The 18,377-nt window shown below is 37.0% G+C and overlaps 1 long non-coding RNA gene across 1 annotated transcript in view; it reads right to left on the bottom strand.

The window, feature by feature from the left end:
- Nucleotides 1-18,377, bottom strand: part of LOC102238742 — a 584,126-nt gene that overhangs the window by 119,172 nt on the left and 446,577 nt on the right. The gene's annotated exons all lie outside the window — the stretch shown is intronic.

Below are 18,377 nucleotides of genomic sequence, written 5' to 3'. Positions count from 1 at the left end.
CTGGTTTCTAAATATAATAGCGCACAAACAAAAATCTTGGTTGGAATTCAACACTTCCTGCGGTTTATTCGCCTGCCTGAAGTCTCAGCCATCATAATTTCATAATTGGTTTCTGTGGAAATGATTATGTCTTCAACAAGATATCTGAATTCTCCTGCACATATTTTAAAACATCAAAACATCAAAAGCAGTATAATAAGCAGAGCAAATTTAGGCATTACTATCTATGACATTGGGGGTGGAGAAAATGATAGTTTTAAAAACTTCAGATCATCAAGTGATACCAATATTTAAGTAGTATGGACAGATAGCCACAAAGCAAGCTGAAACTTTCTGGTTTCTAAATATAATAGCGCACAAACAAAAATCTTGGTTGGAATTCAACACTTCCTGTGGTTTATTCGCCTGCCTGAAGTCTCAGCCTTGTTTACATCATAATTGGTTTCTGTGGAAATGATTATGTCTTCAACAAGATATCTGAATTCTGCTGCACATATTTTAATTGGAAATAACATTAAAAGCAGTATAGTAAGCAGAGCAAATTTAGGAATTACTATCTATGACATTGGGGATGGAGAAAATGATAGTTTTAAAAACTTCAGATCATCAAGTGATACCAATATTTAAGTAGTATGGACAGATAGCCACAAAGCAAGCTGAAACTTTGGATGGATTCTTATTCTTGCCTCAGAGACAGGAAGGTTTGCAGTCCCTGGAAACTGCAGAGCAGGAACATTCTGGAATGCTTTTGCAGAGCAGCATATGGTTAGAGGGTTGCTTGGGAATATTAGTAGTTTCTTTGGCAATATAGTAAATCAAAGACTATGCTACAGATTCCTTACTGAATATAGTTAAAAGCTACTCAAATGATTTTACTGAATGGTATTTAACTTCAAGCATTTTGGAATATTTGGAAATGTATGCAACACATTTGAAGAATATTCATTTGCCAAAATTAAGGCCATGTGAACAATATTCAGACTATTTTGACCTGAGTGAAATAAAGAAGAAAAGAAAAACTATTCTTGTCATTCCTGTTACTCATTCATCAAACAATTAATCGTTCTCCATATAATCAGAAAAAAACATGGTAATGCTAATCCCCAAATATATCAATCACTGTTCCAGGTACAGGGGCTATAAAAATAAAAATGGTGTAATCTCTATGCTCATGATATCACTCTATATTGCAAGGAGAAATAGAGATAAGCTAATAATACAGGCAGTAAGATCCTTTCTGTGGTTCCCACAAATGACTTCAAAAACACTGAAAATCAAATATCATTGCTTCTGGAAATGTGTAGGGTTAAGTCTTATTGAAAGACAACTAGACCAAAGAGGTAACTGTTGAGCAAAGTCTTGAAGGATGACTAGGTGTTTGCCCACAAGACATGCAGCAGAACCCAGCTGATGTTGCTCAGTGTCAACCCATGAATCAAGAGGTCAGGGCTCCATTCCTGGTCAGGGCACATGCCCAGGGTTATGGGCTCGATCCCCAGTAGGGGGCATGCAGGAGAGCTGACTAATGACTCTATCTCTCCCTCTCCTTTCCTCTCTGAAGTCAAACATATATGACATGCAGACGAATAAATTGCAGGTATAGGGGCCTTAAAGTGTAAAAACTATTCTTGTCATTCCTGTTACTCATTCATCAAACAAATTAATCATTCTCCATATAATCAGAAAAAACATGGTAATGCTAAGACTAGAAGTGTCTTTTTATGGGAAGAATAAATGTAATAATTTATTCAATAATGGAATTGGATGTGGGAAAAAAAAAAACATCAGAGATGCTTTTGCTAAGACTAGAAGTGTCTTTTTATGGGAATAATTAATATAATAATTTATTCAATAATGGAATTGGATGTGAAGGAGTAATACTCCCTAATGAAATGTAGAATAATGTAGAAAATGTTAAAAACATGTTAAGGGCCATTACTTTAGAGTGTTTTCCATCTTTTCCAACACTTTGCTTATATGCGTACTACCAACTGGTATCTTGTGTCCCCACACCTGCTTTAGATGCTAAACAAAGCCACAGTGAAATCAACGAACTCCTGGCTGTCCCTGATGTCCACATCCAGTCAGTGGTGGGCGTCCCCCACTCCTTTCACTGCTCCAAGTTTTCTGTGTAGAAAAATTGCTCACACTAAATCAAAGTTATGTTGCGAGAGCCAATTTTGAATGGGAGCCCTCTGGTGGTGTAGGGATTATGTACTAAGTTCATCAGCAGTAACCACTTCATTGAAAATAAAAGAAAGCTCAAATTGAATGGGTAGAAAAGAAAAGGGATATATGATAGCTCACACATGAAGGAGATCATACTTGGACAGGGTTCAGAACTGATTGATATAGAAGTCTCCTCCACCCTTCATGCTGACGTCCCCATTATGAGGCATGATATGGACTGAATTGTGTCCCCTTGAATTTAATATACTGAAGCTCTAACCCCCAATGTGAGAGTATTTGGAAATGAGGCCAGATCTCTCATAATGAGGTTAGTGCCCACATAAGAAGAGATACCAGAGCTTGCTCCTGAACTCTCCTTGCCATGTAAGAACACAAATAGAAGGTATGCAATCCAAGAAGAGAGATCTCAACAGAGACCAAACGTGTTTGCACCCTGACTTTGAACTTCTAGCCTCCAGAATTGTGAGAAAATAAATTTCTGTTGTGCAAACCATCCAAGCTATGGCATTCTGTTAAGACAACCTGAGCAGACTGAGACAAGGCTGATTCACCTTGGTTTGAAAGCAGATACCAATTTGATTTATATCTTTCTTTTGTTCCCATGGGTCCCACAAACAAGACATTTATTTATTTTCCTAATACCCCCCACCGTGGTACCAACTTATGACAAAGAGAATGAAATTATCATGCTTGATGTCAATTTATCTGCTGCAGCTGAAATGTTGTAGAGAAAAAAATTATAATGTCTATTCTGAACTACCAAGAAAAGAAAAACTGGTTGGAATCACCAATATTGCCACAAATAGTACATTTATCTAACTCTATTTATCTAACTCAAACACAGATTCTCTTTCCTGGCAGATCCCCAGAGATCAGATATCCTATCCCAGACCATGGGCAGCAGGGACAGAAACACATGAGAAAGGCATGCCTCAGCAAACTTGCGTCTGGGCCCTTGTATCACAGAGACTTTTTGTTGGGTTCAGAATAATAATTTTTAAGCATAAGATGACTATTTATAACATTATTTTTGCCTTCCAGTAAATGCATAAATGATAAAATTGATTCTCACAGACCCGTGGTAAGAGAAAGGATCCAAATATTTGCATTATTATCTAGTCCTTTAATAACCAGGTGGGAATTAAATGAGGTTTTGAAGTAGACTCCTCAAAGGTCCCTGAGCAGACATACCTGGTGCCATGTTCTTCCTGCCCCCCACCCCCAATCTAAGGGTAACACAGATTAAAGCAGTTATTGCTCATAAAAACAAACAAAAGCGTAATTAGTAACTGTCAGACTCTGTTCTAGGCACTTGGAGATCTAACAGTTACTACAAATCAAGAGAACATAGAATTATTATGTTTCATTAAAAAAATCCCACAAATGAGGTCTCAAAATATTATTTGGACTTAGGAGAGCCTAAAGGACTCCTGGTACAATCCCAGTGAACAATGAAGGCCAATCTCATACATCAAAATGCAAGTTAGTAACAATGAAGGTTGGAATTCATTTCTCTGTTTGCTATTAATTATTTTTCACACTAGCACAATATATTGAAAGAAAAATATTTTTTGATTGCTACATTTATTATTTATAAAATATTCATAAAGCTTTACTAAAAGTCATTTATCATATATGCCATGCATTCGAAGGATAAAAGTAAGTGATTGCATAAATGCTTCTTTGTTACGGAGATGGCTTAATAATGGATGCAAGCTAAATACTACATGAGGCTGTCACTACTGTTCTGTCCTTCAGATGCCCTGAAGGTCATTGAAATGAACAAGGTTCCTGGAAATAAGAATCATGTGAAGCAGCCCTTTAGTAAAGCACAATACATTTGACTCTCAGTACGTTTATCTAAATATTGATTGATATTCCATCTTGGGTGTTGTGGATTTGGGATTTAGACTGAGAAAGGAGCTCAACAAACATGCCAAAAAACCTAAAAAATAATCCTATCTAATAAAGAGGGAATATGCAAAATGACTGTCACGCTGTCACAAAGATGGCAGCACCCATAGCCACAAGATGGCGGCACCCAGTCCTCTCAGCCCCGCTGGAGTCCCCCAGTCCTTTCAGCCCAGCCGGGGAGGCGGCAGGCTCACGGTGTGGCTGGACCCATCCTCTGTCCCCCAGCCATCCAGAGCCGGCCCAAGGCACAGGCAAGCCTCGATGTCAGGCTGCCCAGCTGCCCAGCCGCCCAGGGCTGCCTTAGGCTCAGGTAACCAGGGCCGGCTGAGGCTTGCGCTGCTGGCAGTGGCAGCAGCAGAGGTGTGATGGGGGCGTCACCGGCGTCACCTTCCCCTGATCGCCGGATTGCCTCCCACCCCTGAGGGCTCCCAGACTGTGAGAATGGGCAGGCCGGGCTGAGGACCCCCTCTCCAGTGCATGAATTTTCACGCACCAGGCCTCTAGTTAACTAAATAAAAAGGCTGAGCAACACAGCCTCAGATTCTGGAATTTGAATACACATACATCCTTTCCAACTATATCCTCATAACATAGATTACCTGATTAGAATGTAACACAGGGTCTCTCAGAACAGTAGAACTTTTTTCTTAGTTTCTAGTAAGACTATTTATATATAGAAAATATTGAAACTTAAAGGAAACATAAACATAGACTTCATTTAGCTCAACCCTCATCCCATTTCTTTCCCTTATATAGCAGCACTTGTTAAACTATCAAGGCCCATTTATTTTTCCCATTATTGCAGACTGCCATTTTCGTAAAATATTATAAACATGAATTAGTAAAATAATAAAACATAAAGACATACAAAGTGCAAGACAACACATTTTATTTTAGATGCAAATAATATAAAACTATTCGATCAAATCAAATTGCTGTAACATTTCTAAACACCTGCATATAATTTCTGTACTTAAGTTTGTAGGGACTGATTTTTTTTTTATTTTTATTTTTGTTATTCCTCACCCGCAGATATTTTTTCCATTGATTTTTAGAGAGACTGAAAGGGAGAGGGAGAGACAGAGAGAAACATTGATGTGAGAGTAACACATAGATTGGTTGCTTCCCACACACGCCTCAACTGTGTTTGGGGATCCAGTCTGCAACTGAGGTATGTGCCTTTGACTGGAATCAAACCCAGGACCCTTTAGTCCACAGGCTGATGCTCTATCCACTGAGCAAAACTGGCTAGATCTAGGGACTGATCTAGACAGTCACTGATCTGTGGTCTGTACTTTGAATAAGGCATCTGTAGACTACCTCTCTGAATATATGTGGTTGCTGTTTTTAGTGCCATACATGACCCTAACAAAGACAGGGACTTACTAAGGACAAAGAAAATGTGTTTCAGAAATCTACTTGTGAGAAAACAAGCCAGATTCTTATTGTATTATCTGTATATTTTATCCTTAATCTGAAAGTTCAAGACAATAAAAAATAAGACATGAAACATAAATGAAAGTTATAGGTATATAAAGGCATAAAATATTAGTATTTGAAGATTATATGGTTGTATATTTAGAAAATACCAAAGAATTCACCGAAAAATTAGAATTAAGGGAAATATTGGTATGTTGGGCCAATTCAATCATAAAAAAATGTCAATAGCTTTTCCTTATATCAGCAATAAGCAGTAAAACTATAATGGTAATTAAACCTGCCAGTGTGTATTCTTATTACATTTCATCTTGATAGATTCGGCACATTGCTCCATTTGGTGAAGATATTTTTGGTTCTTAAATTTGTCATCCAACATATTCCATATTCATAGCCCTTTATTTACAACATTGGTAAGCATGTCTCTACAACTTAATTCCAGTTATTGTATGTCCAAAAAAGAAAAATGGAGCAATCTATAAAAGGGAGCATTATTTATCTCTAAAATAGCACACTGAGGGATCCAGCTATCTGGTTAGTTCTTTAATGAGTCCACAGTGCTCTGGCTTCAGGGCATGTATTGCACTCCCAACCTTCCCCCAAATGCAGGTCTCCCTTTATATATGGGCCAATGAATTGGGCTATCAGGGCTTCACTGAGAGAAAAAGGATTCAATCTCATGCCCTAGGAAGGGCAAAGCTTTGTATGAAAAAGAAGATATTTTTATAATACTAATTATATTTGCCCTAAGGGCTGACTCATTATGTGGGAGCAGGTTAGAGAGGTATTAGGCATATCATAAGTTCTGAAATTGTATTACCTGCTAATAATGGGAAAAAAATCTAGAATTGATTCTACACATTATTGGAGGAGCATTGAAGACTCTTAAAAATACTGCTTCATGTTCCCCTCTGCAGGTCAATTTTTCCTAAGATAGAAATCCATTTCATATTTCTAGAATACCTTATCTTATAATACAACCCTTAAGTGGGATAGGGATGTGTCTCATAGGTGTTAGAAATAATAATAATACAATTTTAAAGGTTTGACTTTGGATTAAGACTGAAATTTGATTGCCAGCTCCAATATTTACTAGCTATCTGTACTAAGGAAAATTTTACTTTCTGAGTTTTACTTGCATCTGTACTAAAATAAGTGGAATAATACCTACCTTAGGAGTAAATGAGATAACTTATTGGAAACACTTCATAAATAGCTATTATTATTATCTCATCCACCAACATGATCTTTATCATCATGCCCATCTCTACTTACCCATCTAGCTTCTCATCATCACAACCATTTCATAATCCCACTAGCTGTGTGACTTGGAATAATCCCTTGGTTTTCCCAGCTTCTATTGCTTAAAATTCTAAAGGAAGGAATTGAGGTAGACTTGTTTGTATTTATAGTTGTTAGTATAAAAATTAGATCCTTGCCCTAACCGGTTTGGCTCAGTGGATAGAGCGTCGGCCTGTGGACTCAAGGGTCCCGGGTTCGATTCCGGTCAAGGGCATGCACCTTGGTTGCAGGCACATCCCTAGTGGGGTGTGTGCAGGAGGCAGCTGATTGATGTTTCTCTCTCATCAATGTTTCTAACTCTCTATCCCTCTTCCTTCCTCTCTGTAAAAACTCAATAAAATATATTTCTTAAAAAAATTAGATCCTCTATTTAAGAATCATGTACATTTAACTGTACCTAATTGATCCAATTCACCTATGCACTTAGGAATTCACCTAGTTATTGATGTTGTTATTTTTTTTTTATGCCTACTCACCTGTCTAGTCAGGTATGACCTGAAATTTGATAAACTCTTCACTAGTTATTTCAAAGACATAGGTGGCTTTATTTCAGGCCCCAAATTTTGAACCCATAGTTATACAAAAGTAATCTTCACTATATTAAATAAACAATTTTGTTTATGGTGTTCATGAAATTATATAATGCTATGTAGTTACTACTGATGATATTTTGTATCTAGTATAAATCATGCTGTAATTGGTCCTTCCATGGATACAGTAATATTTCCATTTATTACTATGGGGAGGGTAATAGCTAAGGCTGAAGAACTATATTTATCTCTTTGATAGCCAAAAAAAACTTTCATATTGTGAAAATGATCAAAACTATAGAAATTTCTAACATTCAAGAGAGTAAAATGACCAAGAATTGGGAAACATATTCACACATTCATGTACACATCTGTTCATTTGCTGTCTTAGAAAGAATATATTTTAGATTTGTAAACAAAAAAAATAATACTATCAAAAATGACACATTTAATTAAATACATCTAGTGCCAAAATGTCCTCAAAGATTGGCTGCTTTTAAAAATTTCCTGTGGAAAGGATACTGCAGTAGTAGATAAACCAGCTGGTATTTTTGTCATTTATCTGTGGGCTCCAAGGAAATTAGAAATTCTATCTCTTTTGACAGTCTAATCTTTCTCAATGTATAGTGTTTCTAGAATTCTAAAATGGAATTGAGGGAGAAGAGTATTTCCACCTGTTTTCATTTTCTTGTGTTTAAATGGCTTTTCAGATGACTTTGGCTAATTGAAACAACTGTTGAAATTTTGCTTGGCATTTTTAATTTTTTCTCAATATTTTCAACCCTGATGAAAATATTTTGTCTCAGGAAATATCTTCTTCTGCGATCTGACCACTCAACACATGAAAAATATATATTCAAAATCTTATTTGATCTATTCAGCCATCTAGGTAGTTTAACTGGACTCTGCCAAGGGGAACATTCCCAGTGTTCCCATTTTTATCCTTTATGTAAGCTCTCTTGGCAATGGACATAAAGTACTTTTTTAGACCTGCACATAAAGTCCGCTCTATTGGTCCAAGAAGTTTGTTTATATAAGACCAAAGGCCTGGTGCATGAATTTGTGTATGGGAGCAGGGGGATTGTGGGAAGTTGGCCAGCAGGCCCTGAGGAGGGAGCTGGCCCTCAGCCCCCCGGGAAAGGAGCCACATCTGCTGCCACCCACCCCCAGTTCCCCAGCCCAGCCCAGGCCCAAAGGCCCCAGTGGGGTCAGAAGAGGAGGTGACGGTCACTGAGCCAGGAGTAGAAGAAACAGACGCCAGATGCCAATGGCTGTTGGCCCCCAGGCGAGGGAAAGGAGAAGGCGGTTCCCATCTCCCTTCTCCTCCCTCTTTTGCCATCACGCCACCACCCCAGGGAAGGGAGATGATGGGAGCGAGACAAACCCTTGTGTCTAGGGCTGACTTTCAATAGATCACAGCAAGGGAGCTGCTCTGCTATGTATGAAACCCTGACCCAGAAGCAGGTCTCTATGAATGGTTAGCACCAGGGGAAGAAGCCATGAGAGGTTGGCTGTGGGAGCACACTGACCACCAGGGGGCAGCTCCTGCGTTGAGTGGCTGCCACCTGGTGGTCAGTGCGCATCATAGTGACTGGTCATTTGGTCGTTCTGGTCATTCCGCCTTAACGGTCGCTCAGGCTTTTATATAGATAGATAAACACACCACTGGAAACATATGAGTAGCAGTAACACTTGAGAGTTGTTTGTGTATCTTCTTTTGGAATTTTTTTATTTAAAATGTTTGATGCTTGAAATACAGTTTAATGTAATATCAATGAAAACTTCCTTTATGCTTATTGATTGATATTACACTCATAAAAGAATAAGTGCCTCTTCTTTAATCCAATCAGTTGTTCATTCCTTCTTGGTGATCAGAAAAAATAAATCTTTTCTTCAACATTTTAAGGGAGGATATAGAAATGAAAATGTGTTGTAAGAGTTGACTGAAATATTCCCCTAAAATATATTCCAAGAAAAGGACAAATGGGTAGGTGAGACCATCAACTTTGCTACCCATGTATATATTATGATTGTTCAGCATTTTTGTATTTTCCCTGTCAAATATACATGTGCAGCATCACATCTAAACTGCCAGGATTTTTTGTTGTTGTTGCTTTTTGCATATTTTCTATCAAAAAGCTTTTCTATTGTGTTTTTAACTTCCAGATGTAAGATATAATTTGCTATAATCATTTATTACCTATTTCAATTCTCTTTCAGCCTAGAGTTAAGACATGTCATCATTTAAGATGAAGTGAACTGGCCAAGAGGCACAAAGCAATTTAATTCCCCAAGAAGAGTATTCATTATTCTTGACTCTTTTATGGTTATTAGTTGTCTTAGGGTGGAAAGAATCCTTGTTGTTAAATGATTTCCAAAACAGTTAAAGGCTAAAGCGATGACTTACAGGTTACTGCCTTACCAAGTGGCATAAGGGAAGTATGTCCATATGCTCACTGTTGAAGAGAAAGGGATTAGGTTGATGGCATCTATTCTGTAATACACTTAAAAGTAAGTTCTGTTCAGAATCAAAAAGGTTGGAAGAAATCATGATTGGTTCTGACAGGTGATAGACTAGATAGAGAAACATCTTATGATCTACTAAAACAAATATACTGTGATTCATTTTTCTCTCTCCCAAGCCAGTAGCCCCCATTTCAGTAAACGGCAATTTTATTCTTTCAAGAAGCTTAGACGAAACAACAGCTAACAACAATCACAAAAACTTCTCTTTCTTTTACATTCCATGTCACGTTCATGAGCAAGCCTAGTCATCTCTATATTCAAGAGACATATTGAACTATAACAACTCGATATTATTTTTGAAGTATTCAAAATGAATTAATATTTAATTAGAAATAGCTAGAAAGTGATACAAAATTGTTAAAACCTCCTATTCAGTATAACTCACTGGATTCCACAAGAACTGTTTTTACATTTTTCTGAAATAGCCATAAAATAGGAATGAAAGTAATTGACTACAGGGGATAAGAAAAGTATGAAAGCAACTTACATAGAAACAAAATTGAATTTCCAAAAAGTGCCAGAAACTTAATATATATGTACCTGTATCACCTCTGTCAACATTTAAAGTGAAGAAAAGACCTGTATACTCCATAATAAAACTCTAGGGATAATATTACAGTGGCAATAATAAACACAATAATATTAAGACAGCAAACTCTCTTGTAAGAGCAAAACTAATTTAAGCATATCTCAAAAGATAGATGCATGGCGCTATTGTGTTCCCATTTATTACTCAGCACATCTCCCAAACTACCACACTCAAGCCTAACAACGCTATTTCGATTTCTTTATCTTACTGCCAGGTATTGGATTGTGTGAGCTACTCTAATACTTCCTCCTTTAACTACAACACTGACTTTTCAGCACTCTTGTAAATCAGCATTGAAAGAAATAGAATATAAAAAACAGATTTTAGAGTTGTGCCTAATGAATTTTTGCAATAAATGAAATAGTTGGAAATCCAAATAACATAAAAATTGCAAATAACACTGAGTTGAAAATAGTAAACACCATTAGATGGTAATCCGTTTACCATCTGGTGATATATCACTGCATCTGACTTCCTTGAAATGGTAAATAAATTTTGATCGGTTATCATTTCTCTCTTCAGTCAAATCAAATTTCTATTCTTTTGAGTTATCCAAACTTGATTTTAAAAATAATGGGTTTAGAAAGTTTTAGAAAGTAATTCATTTTCAAGTTCCAAGGGTTTATAAATGAAAAGCAGTAAAGAAAAAAAACAAAACTTCATGTAGAATTCAACACATTTTTTTTTTTCATTTTAGTAATCAATGATCCAGGGGCAATGGAGGCAAGGGAAAGCTAACTGTAGAGCACAGAACTTAGTCAGATGTCAAAAACCTAAGGGCATCACATCAACCAGATATAGGAGAAAGGTGAAAGCGTGGTGGGAAAAATAAAAGTGAGGGGATGGTGGGGAAGACACATTTCATTGATTTGACTATTTTGGCTCTGGCTAATTAGCCCAGTGCATGTCTACACTACCAACTCAATATTAAGTGGAGGAGAGAAGATCAAGAATAAGGGAATTTTGGAGGATAATTGAGTTTCCATTATATTTCTTCCATGACACGTTGGGGGATGACACACACTTTAGAAATGTAAGACTAAGACAAGTAATCCTTGTTCTTTCAGCCCTTTCTGGCACTAGTATTAATTACTTGGCCAAGTGGGTAAAGTGGTTTTGTTTGCCATTTGGTTAGCAGGTTTTATTCTAGAATTTCCCTTCCTCAAAAAGATAGTCATAAGAACAAAAAATGGATCAATCGTTGGTCAGGGCTACACAAGATAAATTTTGGGTCAATGGAGCCATTCTTCATGGTACAGTCAGTGGTAAATGATTCATAACTCTGCATTTGTCTGTACAACTGCATACTATAAAAGTGATTTTTACTATGTGCAAATAAAATATCAGTCAAGACATTGGACTCAACATGGAATGCAGATTATGACGACTACATCTAACTGTATTAAAATTGCTGACATAACCACACTGAAGAGATTGGGGAAGAAAGGAGCTGACCTAAGTAACTTTGGAATATAGTCTGTTGAGTGAATCAATAAAGTTGAAGACAAAATGGCATAAACACTGTTCTTTAGTTGGTGAATTTGTTTGCCATAGGTGTACGAGTTAGCAATTCTGAAAAGTACGTTTCATTGTATAACTAGGGTTAAATAAATTAGTGCATACATTGTGAATAATGAGAGCCAGGTTTCTCCAAAAAAAGGGGGGGGGATAAACATTTTTGGAACGAATTAAAAAATGAATACCTACGATAACTCTCCATGCCACAATTTAAGCAAAGCTGATTAAGGTGATTTTGTGCAGAAACAAGGTGTACCTCTGTATTCAGTCCTAATTGGCCCCTGCTTGTCACTCTGCTATTTTCTTCTTTCCTTGGGAGCGATCTCCTGACTCAGTGTCTCCAAAGAAGCCCTAGCATTTTAAAATCACTCCATTAATGCTTAACCTCAGTTGCCTGAGCAGGAAGGGCTGTAGAATAGATTCCAACAGAAGAGGGAGTTTTCTCATAGTTTCACAACACCTCCAAAAATAGCCAACCTGTGTGGAGGCATTGCTGCTGCACTGGTGAAAAGAGAAGGTGGATTCCAGAACTGCATTTCCATGTTCTCAAGTCGGGACCTGCTACTCATCTGCCTAATTACTGAGCACATCTGGACAAGTGAGTTTGGTTGAGGTCTTCTTCAATGCGTCTGAACCCATGTTATTTATAATAATGAACAATTTCCTATTCTCTATTTTCCATTTCCATCAGCTGTGGATGTTCTTAGCTAGAAATGATTGTGTTGTTGTTATTTGTCCTGGTGTAGTTTTGTTGCAGTAATTGACAAACCTAAGAAATTTTAAACATTTTAAATATTCTTGTGTGAGTGAACATCAGACTAGTTAATGAAAATTTTAATCAACTAAAAATTCAATTTATACATATTTCTGTGTGCTTAGGTTGCCTGGTCAGTCACATGACTTTATCAGCCTTGATAAAAATGATGATAGATCACTTTCACATTCGAAGGCAAGAGCTGAATTGGCTGAATGTAAAAGAGACACATCCTGAGACAAATATTTAGGAAATGATTTTCTCTATTGATATCCTAACTAAAGTTAATGTTGTAATTGCAATTTGGGAGCTAATTTCCTTTTAATAGCTGATACTTCATTTCTCTGCTCAATATGATTGTCAGAATGAAAGTCATAATCCAAAATGTCTGGAAATAAAGACCATTTTCTGTGTCCCCCAACTGTATGATGAAAGTATTTCTGTTCTTTCTTGTGCTCCGATTTCAAAAGAGAGATTACTGCAAAATGAATTATAAAGTATCTAAATTGGTTCCAACAATCGCATCTCTATTCTGGCAAATTCAGTAAATGTGTTTTATCTCTCCACTGAGATGTTTTCATTATAATGAAAAACCCGATGAAATGTCTCCTTATTAGGTCTATTATTCATCACTTATGCCTCCCCTACCTTTAAAATAGTAACCAAAAGGGCACAGTGAAGATCCAATTGTCGTTTCACATTATAACATCCTGTTAATCAAGTCATCCATAGGCAGTGGATTGCAGAGGCTTGGCCTGCTGACTATGCACAATCCTTGGTGGAGCCTTTCTGGCATGTGTGTTTTAGGATTATTTCAAGCTTTAAACTAACCAATGAGAAGGAAATAAAGTTTTAAAATCTCCATGAAACATTAATTAACCCAACCTTTATTTGTATGCATTTTGGCATGGAGTGCCACCGTAGAAAACGGTGTCAGCTTGCATGTTTTTCAAAAGGCATTTTCCAGTTAACTGCCCATTTATGAACCTGAGGCTGTGAGTTGCATCTGGCCACCATACATATGCCTTTCTGCTTTGGCTGAGAACTTCTTGGAATGAAAAACAAAAACAAAACAAAAGACAAACATATAGGTAGAGAGTTTAAATTGATGGTGAAATCTATAGCTGTGACCCTCCATGTCACAAATGTAAACATGCAAGCTCACGATAGTCTTATATTATTTATCATTTTAATTTCATGATATTATGTTGCCATAATATATTTTATATTGTGAAATTATTTTATATTACTATTTATTTATTTTATATGTTTTCTCTTTCGGTAGACAAAGGTGTAGAAACAAAAAACATTTTTATCTTTATTTTTCTTTCTCTGGTAAATATTTCAGATACGTTGAGATTCAGACCTCCAGTTTATACAAAAACCTTTACTCTAAACCATGTGGATATGTGGAAACTATCCCTTCCTGTACATTAAACCATTGGTTTATAGGGAACTTCATAAAGGCTGTAAGGTGTGAATTCTTAAAATCCTGTGGCAATGTAAGCAGTCTAGGAATCAATCTGTCTCTGAAACAGGTTGGATATAGTTACATGGGAGAAAGTTATTTTCTCTAAATTATTTATAGATTTGTAGCCCATTACAAAGCCTTACCTCTGACTTCATTCTAAAATGTGCAAGAATTAGATATGTTTTAATATGCAATCTTGGGCAAGAGAGAGAGTCTTGTTCCCTTACTCCAGAAGAATTAACACTTAAAATATTTTTATTGATTTTTAGAGAAAAACGAAGGGAGAGGGAGAGAGAGAAACATCTATATGAGAGTGAAACATCAATCAGCTGCCTCCTGTATGCCCCCTGTCTGGGATAGAGCCTGAAACCCGGTCATGTGCCCTAACAAGAATCAAGCCATAATCTGTCAGTGCATGGGATGACAACCAACCGACTCAGCCACACTGGCCAACTCTCTCTCATGCCCAAATATGCATATTAGAGCATATATAATCCCTGCACCACATTTTATATTTTTAGCACGGAGTTATAGGTACAACTTTGAAATGAACTACAAATTGGTACCTAGTGTGAAGTTTGTGTGTAGTGAGAGGAACTATGTCTCTGAGAAAACATGGGAATCTTGTGAAGGACTATGCATTTCCTACAGGGCATGGGAAAGTGGGGTGAGATAACGCTCTTGCACAAGTTCATGATTTCAGGTCTCATTTAAATTACAGGAGAATGCCATCAGATATAAAGATAAGAGGGTTTCTAATTATTGATTTATATTCTTCTATATTATATTACTAAGTTACCTTTACAATAAGAACAATAAAAAAGATAGTTCTATGATTTTTTTTTCTTGGTAAGAAAAACAAAGTAATTTTAAATTTTAGGCTCCTTTTTAAAAAATGGATTCCATAGCCCTAGCTGGTTTTGCTCAGTGGTTAGAATGTTGGCCCTCAGACTGAGGGTCTTGGGTTTGATTCCTGGTCAAGGTCATGTACCTCAGTTGTAGGTTCCCCAGCCCCAGTAGGACTGTGGAAGGCAGCCAATCAATGTGTCTCTTTTATGTCAAAATCTCTCTCTCTCTCTCTCTTTCCTTCTCCTCCTCTTCCTCCCTCTCTATAGTCTCTCTCTCTCTCTCTCTCTCTCTCTCTCTCTCTCTCTCTCCTTCTCCTCCTCTTCCTCCCTCTCTCTAGAAATCAATGAAAAAAATATCCTCCAGTGAGGTTAAAAAACAAAATGGATTTCATAAATTCATGAAACCTGAAGTGCATGTGACCCTGCTATTCCTAAGACACAGAGTCCTTTGTTCAGGATATTTTCAGGAAAATAAAAATTGATTATTAAATTCATTTAAAACAAATCTAAATATCATTTTGTTGTTTTTATAATCACTTATTTTTATAAATATTAACCTTTGTATCATTGTATTGAATTCCAGACAACTTGGTGATAGGGGCATAGGGTGGACAATCCCCATCTCTTCCAGCTATGTCACTCCAAAAGCAATTTCTCAGCTCTGTTTCCTTCTGAGAGAAAGCGCTCCATATCCCAAATCGCTTTGGAATGAAGGGACATCAAAGAAGATGCATAAAGCATTTGAATGCTCATGTCCTAATGCTGTCACTGAGAATCACCATGTCATGTCTGTGGTGAGTCAGGCTCTGATTCTAAAGAAGCAATGTTCTCAGCCCACAGTGCTATACATTGCTGAAGGGCAGTTATGAAGTAGCAGTTCAGCATTGCACATGGAGGAAATTTTTAATCTGGCAGTAGAACAAGTAATTTCTTCTGAGATAGGGCCATGTGCGCTTTGGGGTCCTTCAACAGGGAACACATTATTTTGGGTCATCATTTGCTACTTTCAATAGATCCTGAGATGCAGGCACTGAAGGTTATCATCACAGTGCAGGGGAGAAGAAGGAATTATTATGTAGCTTAAACAGAGCACAAAAAGGCAAGGGTTGCTAATCGGATCCTTCACATTCAATTCCATTGTCCTCACTTGAGTAATCTTTCAGCCTAAGGCCCATTGGCCCAACAACAAAGCACAGACTAAATTATTTCCACCCATGGTCTGCTTACCAAGAATATCACATGATGCTTCCAAACACTCAGCAGCCAGCTGCCTTAGAAGTGCCCAACTGTCATGAAATTTTCACGGAAATGGAGAAACGAATACGCTATGCCAGAGAGGAATTTAAATGACAAGACTTTCTCTCTCTAATCCAGTGAATAAGACACTCAAACACTTCCCCTTGTACGAAATCACTTTCCTGAGAACTTGTCTTATAGCCTCATGGGTCATCCAGGTGCACCAATTTGTGTAACTGCCACCTGTCCACAGCTGTCTCGCTCAGGGTAGTTCCCCACAGTGCACAGTCACAGCCTTTTTCTCAGACTCACTTTTCTCCGTTGATCAGTCCATGGATAGGTATTGGATCCAAGAGTCCTTTCCTAGAAGTTAAAGTGGAATCAAAAAAGAGGTGATCTTTCTCTGAAGCTGAAACTCTACGTTCAGAGACTTTGCACAACCATATTTCTCTTCAAGTGGATTAGAAAAAAGGAGGAAATTCGTTTTCAAATAAGAGACAAGAATAAAGAAAATGCACAAATACATGCAGAGATTAAAGATGGAAATGAGCTCTATTATTCATAAAAATCTCTAGTTAAAATTGTATTGAATCACAAACAATTGAATCCCAATTCTAAAGGCCAGATATAACTCTCAATTTTTCAAAACACATTATAGAATCATTATACTCCCTCCCTTCTTGTCTGAATTCAATTGAGTTGTGCTCATATACGTGTAACTATAAGACTTTTGACTAATATAGCCACATTTCAGCAACTATCACATATTCTCCTTCTCTTATAAAAAATGGTATCTAGACTAGACTTAAATTACATAGAAATGCAAAAATCTTAAAAAAAATAATTATGATGAGAAAAAAGGGCAAACCAATGCGTGTGACAGGTACTAATTTACTAGTATACCATAATATGTATGATTGTTGCTTCAGTTCACTTGTCTGAAGATCCATAGACTGAAAAAGTACAGGTTTTCATAAGCTCTCTTTTTTCCCAGTAATACACAGGCATACAAGATTGCCACCAAATATCTGGCCAGGAGAATAGCCTCGTATTCTCAGAAATCATGACATGCATGTCATGCAAATGAAGCCATGTGATATACCACTCAAACCTGGGGTCACCTAATTGTGTATAACCTATGCTCCACATCTGGCCTGCCACCTGTTTTTGTAAGTAAAAATTTTATGAGAACATAGAATGCCTGTTTGTTTGTTATTGCATTTGTCTGCTTTAGCACTACAATGACGGAATTGGGCAGTTGCAACAGAGAAGATATGAGCCACAGCACCTAAAATATTTACTCTCTATTCCTTCTCAGAAAAAGCTTACTGGCCCCTGATTCAGACCAATCTCATGCAGCTAAGTCAAGATTGAATAACATGCAGCTCACCTTCTACTTTGTGTCCCACACAGACATTATTAATGGAGCATGATACTCTTTCAAAGTAGGCAAAGGCATGGCTACACATTCTTAAATGGTATTCTTGTCAGATGCTAATAATAAATCAGCACTGCAAATAAAATCTTTGTGCATCTTGGACTAAGATATTTCATCGATTTGTATTTCCAGATTCTTGACTTTTCAACAAATGTTTCATATTCTCTATACTCCGTGTTTATATCCACTTTCATATATAAAAGATACATTAGTATAATGAAAGAGGACAGGTGATGTATAGCTGTTTAAACTACCATCTGATTTGGTTCAAGTAACTTTTATAACTTAAACAAACCAACAAACAAAATGAAAAGCCATTCCTAAATTCCCAGCAGATGGCCTATCTTTGAAGAAAACACACACTTTTTTTTTCATGGTAAAGTAATAAAGCTCAAAGAAGGATACCAGAGAGACAAAATAAAAATATATTACTTTGGATTGTGGACAAAAAAGGGGCCGTGGACAAAACCTGACAACCTCAATGGAGATCTGAAGCCTTATAAACTCAGAGACCTAAAGTGATCACTTAGATTTGAAATAAAAACTTCCTAATTAGAAGTAGTCATGGCAGGCAATCATGTTCTAGGCCAGTATCTTATTTGAATCTTATTTGACAAAGGTCAA

Source organism: Myotis brandtii, unplaced genomic scaffold (genome assembly GCF_000412655.1).
Source record: "Myotis brandtii unplaced genomic scaffold, ASM41265v1 scaffold712, whole genome shotgun sequence".
Classification (NCBI taxonomy): domain Eukaryota; kingdom Metazoa; phylum Chordata; class Mammalia; order Chiroptera; family Vespertilionidae; genus Myotis; species Myotis brandtii.
This window is presented reverse-complemented; position numbering and strand designations above follow the sequence as displayed.